A 21,235-nucleotide genomic window follows, 5' to 3' on the forward strand; every position below is an offset into this window, starting at 1 on the left:
AACAAGCCCATGCACAGAGTAACATATTTTAGCAACAGATCAGAAGAGTCGATATAATGAGTGAGACCCATTGTACAGGATACAGATTACCATAGGGAGCTAAGTCCAGAGCCGATATAATGAGTGAGACCCATTGTACAGGATACAGATTACCATAGGGAGCTAGAGCCGATATAATGAGTGAGACCCATTGTACATGATACAGATTACCATAGGGAGCTAGAGCCGATATAATGAGTGAGACCCATTGTACAGGATACAGATTACCATAGGGAGCTAGAGCTGATATAATGAGTGAGACCCATTGTACAGGATACAGATTACCATAGGGAGCTAGAGCCGTTATAATGAGTGAGACCCATTGTACAGGAAACAGATTACCATAGGGAGCTAGAGCCGATATAATGAGTGAGACCCATTGTACATGATACAGATTACCATAGGGAGCTAGAGCCGATATAATGAGTGAGACCCATTGTACAGGATACAGATTACCATAGGGAGCTAGAGCCGATATAATGAGTGAGACCCATGTACAGGATACAGATTACCATAGGGAGCTAGAGCTGATATAATGAGTGAGACCCATTGTACAGGATACAGATTACCAGAGGGAGCTAGAGCCGATATAATGAGTGAGACCCATTGTACAGGATACAGATTACCATAGGGAGCTAGAGCTGATATAATGAGTGAGACCCATTGTACAGGATACAGATTACCATAGGGAGCTAGAGCCGATATAATGATTGAGACCCATTGTACAGGATACAGATTACCATAGGGAGCTAGAGCCGTTATAATGAGTGAGACCCATTGTACAGGATACAGATTACCATAGGGAGCTAGAGCCGTTATAATGAGTGAGACCCATTGTACAGGATACAGATTACCATAGGGAGCTAGAGCCGATATAATGAGTGAGACCCATTGTACAGGATACAGATTACCATAGGGAGCTAGAGCTGATATAATGAGTGAGACCCATTGTACAGGATACAGATTACCATAGGGAGCTAGAGCCGATATAATGAGTGAGACCCATTGTACAGGATACAGATTACCATAGGGAGCTAGAGCTGATATAATGAGTGAGACCCATTGTACAGGATACAGATTACCATAGGGAGCTAGAGCCGATATAATGAGTGAGACCCATTGTACAGGATACAGATTACCATAGGGAGCTAGAGCCGTTATAATGAGTGAGACCCATTGTACAGGATACAGATTACCATAGGGAGCTAGAGCCGTTATAATGAGTGAGACCCATTGTACAGGATACAGATTACCATAGGGAGCTAGAGCCGATATAATGAGTGAGACCCATTGTACAGGATACAGATTACCATAGGGACCTAGAGCTGATATAATGAGTGAGACCCATTGTACAGGATACAGATTACCATAGGGAGCTAGAGCCGATATAATGAGTGAGACCCATTGTACAGGATACAGATTACCATAGGGAGCTAGAGCCGTTATAATGAGTGAGACCCATTGTACAGGATACAGATTACCATAGGGAGCTAGAGCCGATATAATGATTGAGACCCATTGTACAGGATACAGATTACCATAGGGAGCTAGAGCCGATATAATGAGTGAGACCCATTGTACAGGATACAGATTACCATAGGGAGCTAGAGCTGATATAATGAGTGAGACCCATTGTACAGGATACAGATTACCATAGGGAGCTAGAGCCGATATAATGAGTGAGACCCATTGTACAGGATACAGATTACCATAGGGAGCTAGAGCCGATATAATGAGTGAGACCCATTGTACAGGATACAGATTACCATAGGGAGCTAGAGCCGATATAATGAGTGAGACCCATTGTACAGGATACAGATTACCATAGGCAGCTAGAGCCCTTATAATGAGTGAGACCCATTGTACAGGATACAGATTACCATAGGGAGCTAGAGCCAATATAATGAGTGAGACCCATTGTACAGGATACAGATTACCATAGGGAGCTAGAGCTGATATAATGAGTGAGACCCATTGTACAGGATACAGATTACCATAGGGAGCTAGAGCTGATATAATGAGTGAGACCCATTGTACAGGATACAGATTACCATAGGGAGCTACAGCCGTTATAATGAGTGAGACCCATTGTACAGGATACAGATTACCATAGGGAGCTAGAGCCGTTATAATGAGTGAGACCCATTGTACAGGATACAGATTACCATAGGAAGCTAGAGCCGATATAATGAGTGAGACCCATTGTACAGGATACAAATTACCATAGGGAGCTAGAGCTGATATAATGAGTGAAACCCATTGTACAGAATACAGATAACCATAGGGAGCTAGAGCCGATATAATGAGTGAGACCCAGGGTTTTTTTTGGCCCGATTTTATAGCCGAAATTCGGCTATGTTCCCAATCCCAAAAAGTATACTTTTTTCCCAAAATGTGGAAAAAATTTCCCAATTTCCAAAAAAAAAAAAAAAAAAAAAAAAAAATTTTTTTTTTTTTTTAGAAAGAAGTCTTATGTGTATTTTATCTCAATTTTAATTCAATTACATCTAATAAAGTATTATATGATTTTTTTTTTAATTTGAATGATTATAAAGAGTTAAATCAAATTTAGTATTTCCCTAATCAGTGGACTTTTCGTGTGGAAAAAAAGGCTAATGAATTCATTTTCCCAATTTCATTAAAATACCGATAAAACTCCGAATTCCAAAGCCATGGGCTATCTTCCCAAAAAGTGGAGAAAAAACCCTGAGACCCATTGTACAGGATACAGATTACCATAGGGAGCTAGAGCCGATATAATGAGTGAGACCCATTGTACAGGATACAGATTACCATAGGGAGCTAGAGCCGTTATAATGAGTGAGACCCATTGTACAGGATACAGATTACCATAGGGAGCAAGAGCCGATATAATGAGTGAGACCCATTGTACAGGATACAGATTACCATAGGGAGCTAGAGCCGATATAATGAGTGAGACCCATTGTACAGGATACAGACTACCATAGGGAGCTAGAGCCGATATAATGAGTGAGACCCATTGTACAGGATACAGATTACCATAGGGAGCTAGAGCCGATATAATGAGTGAGACCCATTGTACAGGATACAGATTACCATAGGGAGCTAGAGCCGTTATAATGAGTGAGACCCATTGTACAGGATACAGATTACCATAGGGAGCTAGAGCCGTTATAATGAGTGAGACCCATTGTACAGGATACAGATTACCATAGGGAGCTAGAGCCGATATAATGAGTGAGACCCATTGTACAGGATACAGATTACCATAGGGAGCTAGAGCCGATATAATGAGTGAGACCCATTGTACAGGATACAGATTACCATAGGGAGCTAGAGTCGATATAATGAGTGAGACCCATTGTACAGGATACAGATTACCATAGGGAGCTAAGAGTGGATATAATGAGTGAGACCCATTGTACAGGATACAGATTACCATAGGGAGCTAAGAGTCGATATAATGAGTGAGACCCATTGTACAGGATACAGATTACCATAGGGAGCTAGAGTCGATATAATGAGTGAGACCCATTGTACAGGATACAGATTACCATAGGGAGCTAGAGCCGATATAATGAGTGAGACCCATTGTACAGGATACAGATTACCATAGGGAGCTAAGAGTCGATATAATGAGTGAGACCCATTGTACAGGATACAGATTACCATAGGGAGCTAGAGCCGATATAATGAGTGAGACCCATTGTACAGGATACAGATTACCATAGGGAGCTAAGAGTCGATATAATGAGTGAGACCCATTGTACAGGATACAGATTACAAAAAGGAGCTAAGAGCCGATATAATGAGTGAGACCCATTGTACAGGATACAGATTACCATAGGGAGCTAAGAGTCGATATAATGAGTGAGACCCATTGTACAGGATACAGATTACCATAGGGAGCTAGAGCAGATATAATGAGTGAGACCCATTGTTCAGGATACAGATTACCATAGGGAGCTAGAGCCGTTATAATGAGTGAGACCCATTGTACAGGATACAGATTACCATAGGGAGCTAAGTCCAGAGCCGATATAATGAGTGAGACCCATTGTACAGGATACAGATTACCATAGGGAGCTAAGAGTCGATATAATGAGTGAGACCCATTGTACAGGATACAGATTACCATAGGGAGCTAAGTCGAGAGCCGATATAATGAGTGAGACCCATTGTACAGGATACAGATTACCATAGGGAGCTAGAGCCGATATAATGAGTGAGACCCATTGTACAGGATACAGATTACCATAGGGAGCTAGAGCCGATATAATGTGTGCGACCCATTGTACAGGATACAGATTACCATAGGGAGCTAGAGCCGATATGATGAGTGAGACCCATTGTACAGGATACAGATTACCATAGGGAGCTAGAGCCGTTATAATGAGTGAGACCCATTGTACAGGATACAGATTACCATAGGGAGCTAGAGCCGTTATAATGAGTGAGACCCATTGTACAGGATACAGATTACCATAGGGAGCTAGAGCCGTTATAATGAGTGAGACCCATTGTACAGGATACAGATTACCATAGGGAGCTAGAGCTGTTATAATGAGTGAGACCCATTGTACAGGATACAGATTACCATAGGGAGCTAAGTCCAGAGCCGATATAATGAGTGAGACCCATTGTACAGGATACAGATTACCATAGGGAGCTAAGAGTCGATATAATGAGTGAGACCCATTGTACAGGATACAGATTACCATAGGGAGCTTAGTGGAGAGCCGATATAATGAGTGAGACCCATTGTACAGGATACAGATTACCATAGGGAGCTAAGAGCTGATATAATGAGTGAGACCCATTGTACAGGATACAGATTACCATAGGGAGCTAAGAGCTGATATAATGAGTGAGACTCATTGTACAGGATACAGATTACCATAGGGAGCTTAGTCGAGAGCCGATATAATGAGTGAGACCCATTGTACAGGATACAGATTACCATAGGGAGCTAAGTCCAGAGCTGATATAATGAGTGAGACCCATTGTACATGATACAGATTACCATAGGGAGCTAAGAGCTGATATAATGAGTGAGACCCATTGTACAGGATACAGATTACCATAGGGAGCTAAGTCCAAAGCTGATATAATGAGTGAGACCCATTGTACATGATACAGATTACCATAGGGAGCTAAGAGCTGATATAATGAGTGAGACCAATTGTACAGGATACAGATTACCATAGGGAGCTAAGTCCAGAGCCGTTATAATGAGTGAGACCCATTGTACAGGATACAGGTTACCATAGGGAGCTAGAGCTGTTATAATGAGTGAGACCCATTGTACAGGATACAGATTACCATAGGGAGCTAAGTCCAGAGCCGTTATAATGAGTGAGACCCATTGTACAGGATACAGGTTACCATAGGGAGCTAAGTCCAGAGCCGTTATAATGAGTGAGACCCATTGTACAGGATACAGATTACCATAGGGAGCTAGAGCCGTTATAATGAGTGAGACCCATTGTACAGGATACAGATTACCATAGGGAGCTAAGTCCAGAGCCGATATAATGAGTGAGACCCATTGTACAGGATACAGATTACCATAGGGAGCTAAGTCGAGAGCCGATATAATGAGTGAGACCCATTGTACAGGATACAGATTACCATAGGGAGCTAAGTCCAGAGCCGATATAATGAGTGAGACCCATTGTACAGGATACAGGTTACCATAGGGAGCTAAGTCCAGAGCCATTATAATGAGTGAGACCCATTGTACAGGATACAGATAACCATAGGGAGCTAAGTCCAGAGCTGATATAATGAGTGAGACCCATTGTACAGGATACAGGTTACCATAGGGAGCTAAGTCCAGAGCCGTTATAATGAGTGAGAACCATTGTACAGGATACAGATTACCATAGGGAGCTAAGTTGAGAGCCGATATAATGAGTGAGACCCATTGTACAGGATACAGATTACCATAGGGAGCTAAGTCCAGAGCTGATATAATGAGTGAGACCCATTGTACAGGATACAGGTTACCATAGGGAGCTAAGTCCAGAGCCGTTATAATGAGTGAGACCCATTGTACAGGATACAGATTACCATAGGGATCTAAGTCCAGAGTCGATATAATGAGTGAGACCCATTGTACAGGATACAGATTACCATAGGGAGCTAAGTCCAGAGTCGATATATTGAGTGAGACCCATTGTACAGGATACAGATAACCATAGGGAGCTAAGTCCAGAGCTGATATAATGAGTGAGACCCATTGTACAGGATACAGATTACCATAGGGAGCTAAGTCGAGAGACGATATAATGAGTGAGACCCATTGTACAGGATACAGATTACCATAGGGAGCTAAGTCCAGAGCCGATATAATGAGTGAGACCCATTGTACAGGATACAGATAACCATAGGGAGCTAAGTCCAGAGCCGATATAATGAGTGAGACCCATTGTACAGGATACAGATTACCATAGGGAGCTAAGTCCAGAGCTGATATAATGAGTGAGACCCATTGTACAGGATACAGTATACCATAGGGAGCTAAGTCCAGAGCCGATATAATGAGTGAGACCCAGATACAGATTACCATAGGGAGCTAAGAGCAGATATAATGAGCGAGACCCATTGTACAAGATACAGATTACCATAGGGAGCTAAGAGCCGATAAAATGAGTGAGACCCATTGTACAGGATACAGATAACCATAGGGAGCTAAGTCCAGAGCTGATATAATGAGTGAGACCCATTGTACAGGATACAGATTACCATAGGGAGCTAAGTGCTGATATAATGAGTGAGACCCATTGTACAGGATACAGATTACCATAGGGAGCTAAGTCCAGAGCCGATATAATGAGTGAGACCCATTGTACAGGATACAGATTACCATAGGGAGCTAAGAGCCGATATAATGAGTGAGACCCATTGTACAGGATACAGATTACCATAGGGAGCTAAGAGCTGATATAATGAGTGAGACCCATTGTACAGGATACAGATTACCATAGGGAGCTAAGTCCAGAGCCGATATAATAAGTGAGACCCATTGTACAGGATACAGATTACCATACGGAGCTAAGTCCAGAGCTGATATAATGAGTGAGACCCATTGTACAGGATACAGATTACCATAGGGAGCTAAGTCCAGAGCTGATATAATGAGTGAGACCCATTGTACAGGATACAGATTACCATAGGGAGCTAAATCCAGAGCCGATATAATGAGTGAGACCCATTGTACAGGATACAGATTACCATAGGGAGCTAAGTCCAGAGCTGATATAATGAGTGAGACCCATTGTACAGGATACAGATTACCATAGGGAGCTAAGTCCAGAGCTGATATAATGAGTGAGACCCATTGTACATGATACAGATTACCATAGGGAGCTAAGTCCAGAGCCGATATAATGAGTAAGACCCATTGTACATGATACAGATTACCATAGGGAGCTAAGTCCAGAGCTGATATAATGAGTGAGACCCATTGTACAGGATACAGATTACCATAGGGAGCTAAGTCCAGAGCTGATATAATGAGTGAGACCCATTGTACAGGATACAGATTACCATAGGGAGCTAAGTCCAGAGCCGATATAATGAGTGAGACCCATTGTACAGGATACAGGTTACCATAGGGAGCTAAGTCCAGAGCTGATATAATGAGTGAGACCCATTGTACAGGATACAGATTACCGTAGGGAGCTAAGTCGAGAGACGATATAATGAGTGAGACCCATTGTACAGGATACAGATTACCATAGGGAGCTAAGTCCAGAGCTGATATAATGAGTGAGACCCATTGTACAGGATACAGATTACCATAGGGAGCTAAGTCCAGAGCCGATATAATGAGTGAGACCCATTGTACAGGATACAGGTTACCATAGGGAGCTAAGTCCAGAGCCGATATAATGAGTGAGACCCATTGTACAGGATACAGATTACCATAGGGAGCTAAGAGCCGATATAATGAGTGAGACCCATTGTACAGGATACAGATTACCATAGAGAGCTAAGAGCTGATATAATGAGTGAGACCCATTGTACAGGATACAGATTACCATAGGGAGCTAAGAGCCGATATAATGAGTGAGACCCATTGTACAGGATACAGATTACCATAGGGAGCTAAGTCCAGAGCCGATATCATGAGTGAGACCCATTGTACAGGATACAGATTACCATAGGGAGCTAAGTCCAGAGCCGATATAATAAGTGATACCCATTGTACAGGATACAGATTACCATAGGGAGCTAAGAGCTGATATAATGAGTGAGACCCATTGTACAGGATACAGATTACCATAGGGAGCTAAGTCCAGAGCCGATATAATGAGTGAGACCCATTGTACAGGATACAGATTACCATAGGGAGCTAAGTCCAGAGCCGATATAATGAGTGAGACCCATTGTACAGGATACAGATTACCATAGGGAGCTAAATCCAGAGCCGATATAATGAGTGAGACCCATTGTACAGGATACAGATTACCATAGGGAGCTAAGAGCCGATATAATGAGTGAGACCCATTGTACATGATACAGATTACCATAGGGAGCTAAGTCCAGAGCTGATATAATGAGTGAGACCCATTGTACAGGATACAGATTACCATAGGGAGCTAAGTCCAGAGCTGATATAATGAGTGAGACCCATTGTACAGGATACAGATTACCATAGGGCGCTAAGTCCAGAGCCGATATAATGAGTGAGACCCATTGTACAGGATACAGATTACCATAGGGAGCTAAGTCCAGAGCCGATATCATGAGTGAGACCCATTGTACAGGATACAGATTACCATAGGGAGCTAAGTCCAGAGCCGATATAATGAGTGAGACCCATTGTACAGGATACAGATTACCATAGGGAGCTAAGTCCAGAGCCGATATAATGAGTGAGACCCATTGTACAGGATACAGATTACCATAGGGAGCTAAGTCCAGAGCCGATATAATGAGTGAGACCCATTGTACATGATACAGATTACCATAGGGAGCTAAGTCAAGAGCTGATATAATGTGTGAGACCCATTGTACAGGATACAGATTACCATAGGGAGCTAAGTCCAGAGCTGATATAATGAGTGAGACCCATTGTACAGGATACAGATTACCATAGGGAGCTAAGTCCAGAGCTGATATAATGAGTGAGACCCATTGTACAGGATACAGATTACCATAGGGAGCTAAGTCCAGAGCTGATATAATGAGTGAGACCCATTGTACAGGATACAGTATACCATAGGGAGCTAAGTCAAGAGCCGATATAATGAGTGAGACCCATTGTACAGGATACAGATTACCATAGGGAGCTAAGTCCAGAGCTGATATAATGAGTGAGACCCATTGTACAGGATACAGATTACCATAGGGAGCTAAGTCCAGAGCTGATATACTGAGTGAGACTCATTGTACAGGATACAGTATACCATAGGGAGCTAAGTCCAGAGCCGATATAATGAGTGAGACCCATTGTACAGGATACAGATTACCATAGGGAGCTAAGTCCAGAGCTGATATAATGAGTGAGACCCATTGTACAGGATACAGATTACCATAGGGAGCTAAGTCCAGAGCCAATATAATGAGTGAGACCCATTGTACAGGATACAAATTACCATAGGGAGATAAGTCGAGTCAGTATTTTGTCAAAACATTCCCAATTTAAAAGCAGTTTTCATTGCTATTTCAAAGAATACAAATTTAACTGTAGATTGGCATATAAAAGATATAAAACAGCCCTGTTTTTGTATTTGTTCACTTCCAAAATTCGCATGTACTCATTTTGAGGGTTGATACTACATATACATGCTACATGTACATGCCATTTGTCACATTCTCATAACATTGACTGAACACCATGCCAGTGCACGGAGTGTATATTGACAGGAATTGAAACAAGTATTTATCCCTTACTGAAGTCAATTCAAATTTATGCAAAAACTTATCATCCGATTTTATTGGTTTATACGTTATCTTGTTGCTTATTAATTCCTCTTTCAAAAAAAATATAACTTGAGTATATTTCCATTGTTATTTATGGATATATAACGAGTTAAACACAAGAAATACACATTTTATGTTTTTCCAACGCGCGTTTAACCTTGTCGATACTTTGTTACGTAACCAGTAGCTATCTATTAGCGTACATCCAAGCGCCAAGGTTATACATTTTGATGTACCCACTAACGTCTTTTTTCAAATTTTACTTTTATTTCTTGGCCGATTTTGACAAATTATATATCATTAGAAAGCCTACATTTTGTAGTTTTCAGATATATAAATATATATGAAGTTTTACTTCTAATTTGGGCAGCCCGGCGAGTTATAACTTTAACTTTTGCAAAATCATACCTTTTTAGAATCTATATTTACGGTAAACATGGCCGTACTTTATATAGATTTGTAACATTTATATTAGGAGTTCAGTTTTTAAAACTACATCTTGCTTAGGAGAATAGAATTCTGTATAAGATAGAAAAAAAATGGGTTTAAAAATGAAAGTAAATAAGGAATGACTTTGTACGAAAGTAGCTTGCGGTCATAACACTCCGAACTGATGCTAAGATCTTGGCGATTATATATGTCTCGTTTTCTGGGTCATATGATTTTCAAGCATGGATACGAAAGAGTGAATGGTAAATATTTCATTTGTTTCATCATGCTTATTTCATCGATTGCATCTGAATCGGAGGGCATTATTACTAGTGGTAGAAAGTAACCGATCATGTTCAGTTTGACAAAGGTAGATTGTTTTTACTCCATTACATGTTTGTTGTAATCATTCCTGATTTTAGTTGTCTTTCACTTGGAATTAATACAATAATAGAGAGGTCATTGTTTGAAGCTTTGACACCTTGATTAAGCCTCATCAGGGGTGTGAGTGCTTGATTGTAATACCCATTAATGGCACGCTCCCAAGTTCCCAGCCAGCTCTTGTTTATAACACAGACAGGGTGTTAATTTTATTACGAGACAGTGTATATCGGCCCCTCTTGATATTTTTTCGGCTTTGCATACTTCGTATAAAATGGGTGTCAATACATTAATCGTTCGTTGTTTTCAAAGAGGTTATTATGTATAATTATATGAAAGGTTATTTACCTTTAATTATCAATTAATTAAAATTATTTAAATATTATTGACAATCCCGGCCGAAAAATATCAAGAGGGTCCGCTATATACGCTGGCTCGTTATAAAATTAACACTCTGTCTGTGTTATAAACAAGAGCTGAAATCATTAATTTATTAAGCTTCATTAATAATTAGCTTTATTGATATGTTTCGTGAACAAAATATTTCAATATATTCCATAAAAAATACAAGAGCACCGGGGTGGGGGGGGGGGGGTGTTTGTGTTTTTAACCGTTTCAAAAATAATGGGGGGGGGTGGTATAGTGTGAAGGTGTGGTGGTCATTTGTGAGATGATCTTAAAAAAAAAAAAAAAATTAGGGGGGGATTCGAGGGGGAGGGAGGGCACGGGGGATGGTTTGGGTGGAGTCTATTGTGGTATGTCAGGTAAGAGTAGTTTTGTCAAAGTATCAATCAAATCTAATCATAAACAAGGGCTGTTTGTAAAACATGCATGCCCCCCCATATGGGCTGTCCGTTGTACTGGCAGCCATTGTGTGAATACGACTTTTGTCACTGTGACCTTGACCTTTGACCTAGTGACCTGAAAATCAATAGGGGTCATCTGCAAGTCACGATCAATGTACCTATGAAGTGTCATGATCCTAGGCAAAAGGGTTCTTGAGTTATCATCTGAAAATCATTTTACTATTTCGGGTCACTGTGACCTTGAACTTTGACCTAGTGACCTCTAAATCAATAGGGGTCATCTGCGAGTCATGATCAATCTACCCATGAAGTTTCATGATCCTAGGCATATGCGTTCTTGAGTAATCATCCGGAAACCATTTTACTATTTCGGGTCACCTTGACCTTGACCTTTGACCTAGTGACCTCAAAATCAACAGGGGTCATCTGCGAGTCATGATCAATCTACCCATGAAGTTTCATGATCCTAGGCGTATGCGTTCTTGAGTTATCATCCGGAAACCATTTTACTATTTCGGGTCACCGTGAACTTGACCTTTGACCTAGTGACCTCAAAATCAATAGGGGTCATCTGCAAGTCATGATCAATGTACCTATGAAGTTTCATGATCCTAGGCACAAGCGTTCTTGAGTTATCGTCTGACAACCACCTGGTGGACGGACCGACCAACCTACCGACATGAGCAAGCAATATACCCCCTCTTCTTCGAAGGGGGGCATAACAAAGAAGTTAAGGCAATTTTAGCAAAATTTAATAATTTGACCTTGAGAGTCAAGGTCATTCAAAGGTCAAGGTAAAATTCAATTTGCCAGGTACAGTAACCTCATGATAGCATGAAAGTATTTGAAGTTTGAAAGCAATAGCCTTGATAATTTAGAAGTAAAGTGGATCGAAAAAAAACAAAATTTAACCATATATTCAAAGTTACTAAGTCAAAAAAGGGCCATAATTCCGTAAAAATGACAACCAGAGTTATGCAACTTGTTTTTTTACTGTACCCTTATGATAGTTTGCGAGTGTTCCAAGTATGAAAGCAATATCTATGATACTTTAGGGGTAAAGTGGACCAAAACACAAAACTTAACCAAATTTTCAATTTTCTAAGTATAAAGGGCCCATAATTCCGTCCAAATGCCAGTCAGAGTTACATAACTTTGCCAGCACAGTCCCCTTATGATAGTTAATAAGTGTTGCAAGTGTGAAAGCAATAACTTTGATACTGTAGGAATAAAGTGGACCTAAACACAAAACGTAACCAAATTTTCAATTTTCTAAGTATAAAAAGGGCACATAATTCTGTCAAAATGCCAGTCAGAGTTACATTACTTTGCCTGCACAGTCCCCTTATGATAGTTAGTAAGTGTTGCAAGTATGAAAGCAATAGCTTTGATACTTAAGGAATAAAATGGACCTTAAGTATAAAAAGGGCACATAATTCTGTCAAAATGCACGCCAGAGTTATCTATCTTTGCCTGCCCAGTTCCCTCATGATTGTAAGTAAGTGTACCAAGTTTGAATGCTATAGCATTGATACTTTCTGAGAAAAGTGGACCTAAACGCAAAACCTAACCGGACGCCGACGCCGACGCCAAGGTGATGACAATAGCTCATAATTTTTATTCAAAAAATAGATGAGCTAATAATAATCATGACAAAGAAAATTAAATGGCCGGTATTTAAACAAAAGCATAATCGCTAAGACCGTAGCATCATGTCTCTGCGTTAGAACCGCGTGATACTTTCGTACAAAGTCATTCCTTACTTAATTTTATTTTTATAACCATTTTTTTTTCTATAGTATACAGAATTTTATTCTCCTAAGCAAGATGTAATTTTTAAAACTGAACTCCAAATATAAATGCTACAAATCGATATAAAGTACAAACATATCAATCGTAAATTTAGACTCTAAAACGGTGTGATATTTATCCTGTAAGTACCTGTTATCGAACAGCACCTATTATCGGACGTTTTGTTTTGGTTCTGTATGCACATGCGCAAAAGTGCTCATGACGTCACATTGATAAACAAATGGTCGCACATAAAGTTCATGACCTACTTGCCTACTTAGCTTGAAACAAATGCGCCGAAAACAGGTTTAAGGAATGCATTTATTGTTATTTACACGGTTTTATGTGTTTTTTGCTATTACTTTTTGAATGCATTTATCAAAACTTGCATTTACACACCAAAAGCATATGTCCGATTGCAATTTTGATTGCAGCAGATGCAGATTTTTACGCCGAGTCCGGGCCACGTGATAGCCATATGACTTTGTATATGCCATAGTAGTATTTATGAAGTGTCGGGTAATAGGTCATGTTTACATTGGCCGCCATTTTGTTTTGTCTGCTAAAGGTAACAATAACCAGGGAATCATTATTATGAATTATTGAAGGATATTTGCTGGAAAACTTTACAGATAAGTTATTACATGATTAAACTGTTAGTCATTTGTTAAAACAAAAGGTTTTTGTCATTTTAAGTGTTTCAATTTTAACGTAATTTAAGGTTATTTCTTAGGTGTTCGACAACTGGTTTGCAGTGCTCACTCTGGCCTTCAGAAAATAATAGCCATATTTTTTTTCCTTAAAAAAATTATAGCCAAAACATATGCGGACTTTTCCGCAAAACGGTACTGAAGGCAAAAAGAAAGAAAAAACCATGAATCTCATTTTATCTATGTTTTATTAAATGTATATCTATTGATTTAAGTTATAATATATATATATATACTCAAAAACAAGCATAATATCAGTGTGTCATTTTCTTATAAAATATTATCATGGCTTTACAATAAAGAATACAATCAATGTTGTGGGTGTGACTTAACAAACCAGATCTCAGCTACAGTTACATACACATAAGAATTAAGGGCAGAGGCCCCAACCCACCCAGAGCACTAATTATACTATTTTTTATAGTTTTTCCAATTGCAATTTTTGGTGAATACTCGGAATATTATAAACCACATCTTCCGTATCACCGCATGTGTATTCGTCATTCTATTTTTGCTGTTATGAACTTCGAAAATAAATCATAATGGACGAACAAAATACAGTATCCGAAAACGGTAATCCGAAAAATTGTACGCGTTTTGCACATGAAATATGCATAATATAAAATATTAATATGCATAATCTAAAATGTGCATATCGTTCGACTACTTTATCTCTTAATACGGCGTTTGCCATCGACCGCAATATGATTTATTATAAAAATAACACTTTCGCAATGCCGATCATGTTTACATCAATTAACGTCACAGCGCGTGAGTTAAAATACACCACCTTAGTGTAATTCCAAACACGTGTTTCGTTAAAATTAGCTGACCATGGCATATGCCGGGTCCCTTTGAATTGGGAAAACCAGGTTACCTGGTTAAAAATTGGAATCATTATGTTAAAGCAGACGACAAACAGCGGTAATTACGGGAATAATTAGTTGATGGCGATTAAATAATTATTTCATCAAGCAATGTTCAACGTAATCTAATTGCAGAAAAAACGGCGTGCAAAACAAAACCAGCCAACAATATTAGCGGCGATTTTCAATAATGACGATTAAATAATAATTGGCGAAAAATTAACAAAGATCTAACAGTTACCGATAATTGGTAAAGCACAGGGAGATTAAAGACGTTTTTTCCGAAATATATCACTGCTGTCGGACACTGATTGAGAAAAATGCTCTAGGCCACAATGTCGCAGAAGTTATTGACGCGTGTATGACAATACACAGGGTCGAGTGTGTACACAGGTAATCTCGTTATCGATTTTTCCTGCTTGATGGCCCGATTTGCAGGCGTTTCGCAATCGCGGGACAACATTTAGTGGCAATTTGTTTTTTTATGTAGGCGGATAAAATAATCGCCATTTTTTCAAGACAATTTTAAGAAATAATAGCCAGTTGGATAAAATAATTGCCATTGGCGATAATGTCTGGCAGCAGCGTGAGCACTGGGTTTGTCCACCATACAAAAGTTAAAGTTATAACTCGCCAGGCTGCCCAAATCAGAAGAAAAACATAATATATATTTATACATCTGAAAACTACCTAACTTAGGCTTTCTAATGATATATAAATTGTCAAAATCGGCTGAGAAACTTAAGTATAATTTAAAAAAGACGTGAGTGGGTACATCAAAATGTATAACCTAGGCGCTTCGATGTACGCTAATCAATAGCTAATGGTTACTTAACTAAGTATCGACTAGTCCAAATAATTAGACGTAAGCTACCCCGCTTACGTCTAAACGGCTACCGTCGTTTTCCTATAGCAAATTGAGTTCAACTTAAACTTCAGTTTTTCTCGTTAAATCTTTGCTAATGCATAAAATTATCATTAATTAGACATAAATGTGAGCGATTACCTCTTAAATGTATAAAAATTGTGCTTTAAACCACGTATGTACATTTTAAAAAATAAACATACACAACACACGAAGTGTGTTTGTCGTTTATAGAATTACATTGAATTATCTTGAACGAAATTATTTTTTGAATAGGTTACACATAACCAATTGTTGTTGTACAACAAACCACATCACTTTTTAGCTTTCTGTACTCTTTAATTAAATGGCACCTATATGTGTGTGTTAAAACTACCAGTTGTATCACGGAGTGTATATTGTTAGGAGATGAATCGAGTATTTGACCCTTACTGTAGTAAATTCAATCTTATGCAAAAACTATTCATCTGATTTTATTGGTTTATACGTTATCTTGTTGCTTATTAATTCCTCTTTCAAAAAATATGCGTTTTAGTATATTCCCGTTGTTATTAATGGATTTATAGCGAGATAAACACAAGAAATACACATTTTATGTTTTACCACCGCGCGTTTTACCGTATTGTGGCTATCGATCTTGTACAATTAGCGTACAGCGAAGCGCCGAGGTTATACATTTTGATGTACCCACTCACGTCTTTTGTTGAATTATAGTTTCATTTCTCGGCCGATTTTGACAAATTATATATCATTAGAAAGCTTACGTTACGTAGTAAACAGATATATAAATATATATTAAGTTTTTCTTCTGATTTCGACAGCCGGCGAGTTATAACTTTAACTTTTGCAAATATCATACCGTTTTGGAGTTTTAGAATCCAGATTTACGGTTGACATGTTCGTACTTAATACCAATGTGTAGCGTTCTTCTGATTTCGACAGCCCGGCGAGTTATAACATTAACTTTTGCAAATATCATACCGTTTTGGAGTTTTAGAATCTAGATTTACGGTTGACATGTTCGTACTTAATACCAATTTGTAGGTTCTTCTGATTTCGACAGCCCGGCGAGTTATAACTTTAACTTTTGCAAATATCATACCGTTTTGGTGTTTTAGAATCTAGATTTACGGTTGACATGTTCGTACTTAATACCAATTTGTAGCGTTTATATTTGGAGTTCAGTTTTAAAAATTACATCTTGCTTAGGAGAATAGAATTCTGTATACGATAGAAAAAAAATGTTTAAAAACGAAAGTAATTAAGGAATGAAGGCGGAAGAAAGTAGCGCGCGTTCCTAACGCACTGAACTGATGCTACGGTCTTGGCGATTATGCTTTTGATTAGAAACCGGCCATTGAATTTCCTTTGCCATGATTATTATATTTTTTTATGGAATATATTGTAGTATTATGTTCACGAAACATATCAATAAAGCTTATTATAAATAAATTAACGATTTCAGCTCTTGTTTATAACACAGAAAGGGTGTTAAATTTATGATAAGCGTATATAGCGGACCCTCTCGATTTTATTCGGCTTTGCATGCATACTTGAAATAAAATGGGTGTCAAAAACATTCATCGTTTGCTGTTAATTATCAACGAGGGAATTATGTATAATTATATGAAATGTTATTTACCTTAAATTATCAATTTATTAAAGATTCTTGAAAATCACGGTCGGTGTTACGCGGGTCATTTCGTATTTTGACATCAGGGCATCATGTCCAACTATTCAAAATCAGATTTTTTTTCACTGGGACGATGACGACTTATATTTAGACAGGTAGACAGATAGTTTATTCAGACTTATACAACAGTACATCGTCTTCAACTCAAATATATAAATTATTTTTAGACGAATTGTTAGTTGATTACACATATAGCAGTGATGATTCTGAGAATGTTGCCATGTTTCTTATCCGTGTAATCTAGAGTCCGTGGTTTGAGCATTTTTATCGCGGTGTTCAATAAAAGATATCTCAATAATCTTGTTTATTGATAGATCTGTGGTTTTATTGCCCCTGTGTTCAGCACAAACCAATTGTCTCGTTATGATCAGATACTGTGCCGACCAATACTAAATAACACTATGGTGTCATACGCCACAGCAGGGACCTATACTTGTGATCATGGAGTCTAAGTGCAAGACTTAAACAAGTATGTTGTTTCGCTTGCGGTTGTTAAAGCCAAAACGGGGCTTCCCAGCTGGCACAGCTGCTGATATTCAGATCTGAATACTTAAACTTATTTAGACCTTATTCTTAACCGTTGCGCGTTTTACGATATCGGATTTTAGGCGGGAATACAACTCAGTGAAACTATTCAATTTCTTATACAACATTAAGCATATTAACAGTTATTGAAATTAAAGCGGGTATATACGATTTTGTCAAATATTTATGAATTTATATTAAATGTGTAAAAAACTTATTATATATGTATTTCAATATAAATTAAAATAAAAGTTAAAAAGAACATGTTTCGAAAAATGCGAAATAAGCCAGATATTTAATTCTGAAATTGAAAACGGCTGTACAGCCGAATTCGCCAGCATGTATACCATACATGTAAGATGTTAATCTAAACTTAGTGTAACGGTTTATTTGAATTCCTGCAACGATATCTATTCATACGACACACGAACACTAACTCCGATCCTAATACAAAGACGAATGATTCGGTTATTGTAGGAAAATATTTACGTCACAATCGGCTCGGGGCGCTAATTTGTCTTTGCTGCATTTTATGAAATTCGGCTTTAATGTATAATTTATCTTGCCAATTTTATGTTATTGTAACATATTTTATCAATATATTATAATTAAACACATATAAAAAAATCGTATATACCCGCTTTAACAATATCAGCGACATATTTTTAAAGACTAAACACCTTTTCAAGTATCGAATTTAACATGTCAATAAAATATATTAATACCAAAAAAGGTTTCATTTAATATTGTTCACATTTAATCTTTAAATGAAAGTGTCGCTTTAACTATTTTCAGTGTCTTATTAAGCCGCGAATCGTTTGCTAAAAACAGTTAACAAAAAGGGCTACACGTTCTAATTCTTAATGAAATACAAAAATAAGTATAACATAATTAATAACGTCCATAAACACTCACAGCAAGATCAAAGTTTTAATGGAAAACTAATATGACATTCCACGTAAATTATTATTTTCGTCTAAATCGAATACTATATATAGAGAAACAATGTATTTATAACCGACCAATGAGGTAACATTATGCAACTTTCAATTTACACAGTGCTATATGGCAACAATATGGAATTTGAACAGTGGAAGTGTTTTAAGGTCTGGACTATCATTACTTGTAAGTTTGTATAAACATTTTTCTAATGCAATTAGTAAAATAATGTTTATATTTTATGTTTAATAATTTATTGCATGATTATTCTGTGCTGTTATATGAATTTGATGCCGTTAAAGCTTCCGACATGAATTCATGTCGGAACGATGCTATTGCAAAATAACGTTAAACGATATGAGGTCGATGTAAATCGACCTCATATTTATAGGAGTAAGTATCGACAAGCTATTTGCTGATACGGTCCCATTTGATATCCATCTCATCTAGAGTCCGTGGCCAGTGCAGTACCGGAATTTAACCTATGAAGCCATTGAAAATGAGGGTAACGCTACGTGGATTTTCCCTTCAATAGATCGCCGCACGCATATAATACGTGCAACATTAATTGTAAACAAAGGGTCAAAAACAGGTCAGTGAGAGGTGCTTAACACTGATGTTGCATACATATGCAAATTGTGGCATGCACTCTTGAATTGACAAAAATAATTTAGTTTTCGGATTACTTATTATATGAGACGTCAGAGAATATGTGCATAATAATGCACGAAGGAATTGGTCACGATTTGTTACCTGCTGACTTCCTTATTTGCGGAATGCTTTCAATGTTTTCCTTGAAGAAGTCTTGAGCCCTAACGGCTCAAAAGCAGGACGGTCTAAATCAGATCGGTTCATGATTAAAATCTGACGAAGAACATTGTGTGTGGATACACGTAAGGTTGGGTCGGCTTGATTACCGGTAAGTATACGTTGTTGTGTTGATTGTATGAACAACCACAATAAAACAAAGTACATATGAATAAAAACATAATTGTTATTTAAATGCTTCAAACTATTGCATATATCAAAGTCTCCTCAGGCCCGTACCCAGGCCATGGGCCCAGGGGCCCGGGCCCCCCAGCTGGCTGTCGAACTATGATTTTTTTTAAATGATCGGCCCACTGCAATTTTTTCTCTCGTGCAAGGGCCCACAGTACACTTTTCCATCAAAACAAAAGAGCAGCTATGTTTTATTGTCCCTGATAAACACGTGGATTAGCGCTCGCCAATCGAGATAAGCCCCTAGGCAATGTTTTCTTATCGCCTTGTACACACATCCCCGATCAGTCCCCCATTGCGATCATGAATGCTTCATCTATCGATGGTTGATGTAACATGTATTTTGATTAGTGCAGGAAATGGAAGCAACTGCTACAGGAGGTTGTAGAATATGGTCTGATAATTGCTGACGCAGGTTTTTTTCCTTCTTTGAGACGGCCCTTTCCCCTAGACGTATTTTTCCTCTATAAAAGTTAACTTTTTTTTGGAAACCTTTTATTTGGGAATTTTTAGGTCCCAATATATACTTTTAACATTGAGATAGGGTCCTGAATTTGAACCGGAACAAAACACTGACAAAGGTATTTAAACTTAGTATTTATCATTTTTGCAAGGAAATCACTGAAAAAGACTACGATGAGATAGTTAACATGTCTGCTGAAAAGAAAAACAGATTCATAAATTTGCCGAGCAACAGATAAGAATTTGGCAGAATTCAGTATTTAAAATAATTCAATGCGGGGAATCACGTGGTCAGATTTGATTTAAAAAAAATGGCCGCCGATGCCTCGATTCGATGGAGAAATTGAGTCTTTAAAAGTTTTCCGTCAGGAAATCGCGAAATATTCCATGAGTTACCTCCACACTCAGACCAACCAGCGGAAAACGGTTCCGGCTGGTCCTATGATAGGCGTTATCCGATTAAAAACAAGTAAGTAATAAGGTAGATGTACATGTTTGAAGACCTAATTTCCCATTGAATCGAGGCATCGGCGGCCATTTTTTTTTATCAAATCTGACCACGTGATTCCCCGCATTGATAATTGAGTACCGAGAATTGAGTAATGTCAACCTATTAATGGCTCATCGGTAAAAAAAAAGAAAATTGAAAAAACAAATCGATCTTATTATATAAGTTAACCTGATCCAGTGTAGAAAAATATTGTATAATTAAATTATCTGTTGCCTTGAGTTTTTTGAAAACATTAAAATATGTTAAATTGATTATTTAAGACTTTCATTATTTCCCCCAAAAATAAGGCGTTTCGCGCAATTTT

General features: G+C 38.2%; 1 protein-coding gene across 2 annotated transcripts in view; it reads right to left on the reverse strand.

Moving 5' to 3' along the window:
* Positions 1-19,762, reverse strand: part of LOC127881972 (leucine-rich repeat and immunoglobulin-like domain-containing nogo receptor-interacting protein 1) — a 35,483-nt gene extending 15,721 nt beyond the window's left edge. The window contains exon 1 of one of the 2 annotated variants that reach the window (XM_052430253.1): positions 19,713-19,762. The gene's annotated coding sequence lies outside the window, so the exon portion shown is untranslated. Of the gene's footprint in view, positions 1-19,645 lie in introns of both variants that reach the window. The other variant, XM_052430254.1, reaches the window with a different exon arrangement.
* Between the last annotated feature and the right edge of the window lie 1,473 nt (positions 19,763-21,235).

This window comes from Dreissena polymorpha, chromosome 5 (assembly GCF_020536995.1).
Source record: "Dreissena polymorpha isolate Duluth1 chromosome 5, UMN_Dpol_1.0, whole genome shotgun sequence".
Taxonomy (NCBI): Eukaryota; Metazoa; Mollusca; class Bivalvia; order Myida; family Dreissenidae; genus Dreissena; species Dreissena polymorpha.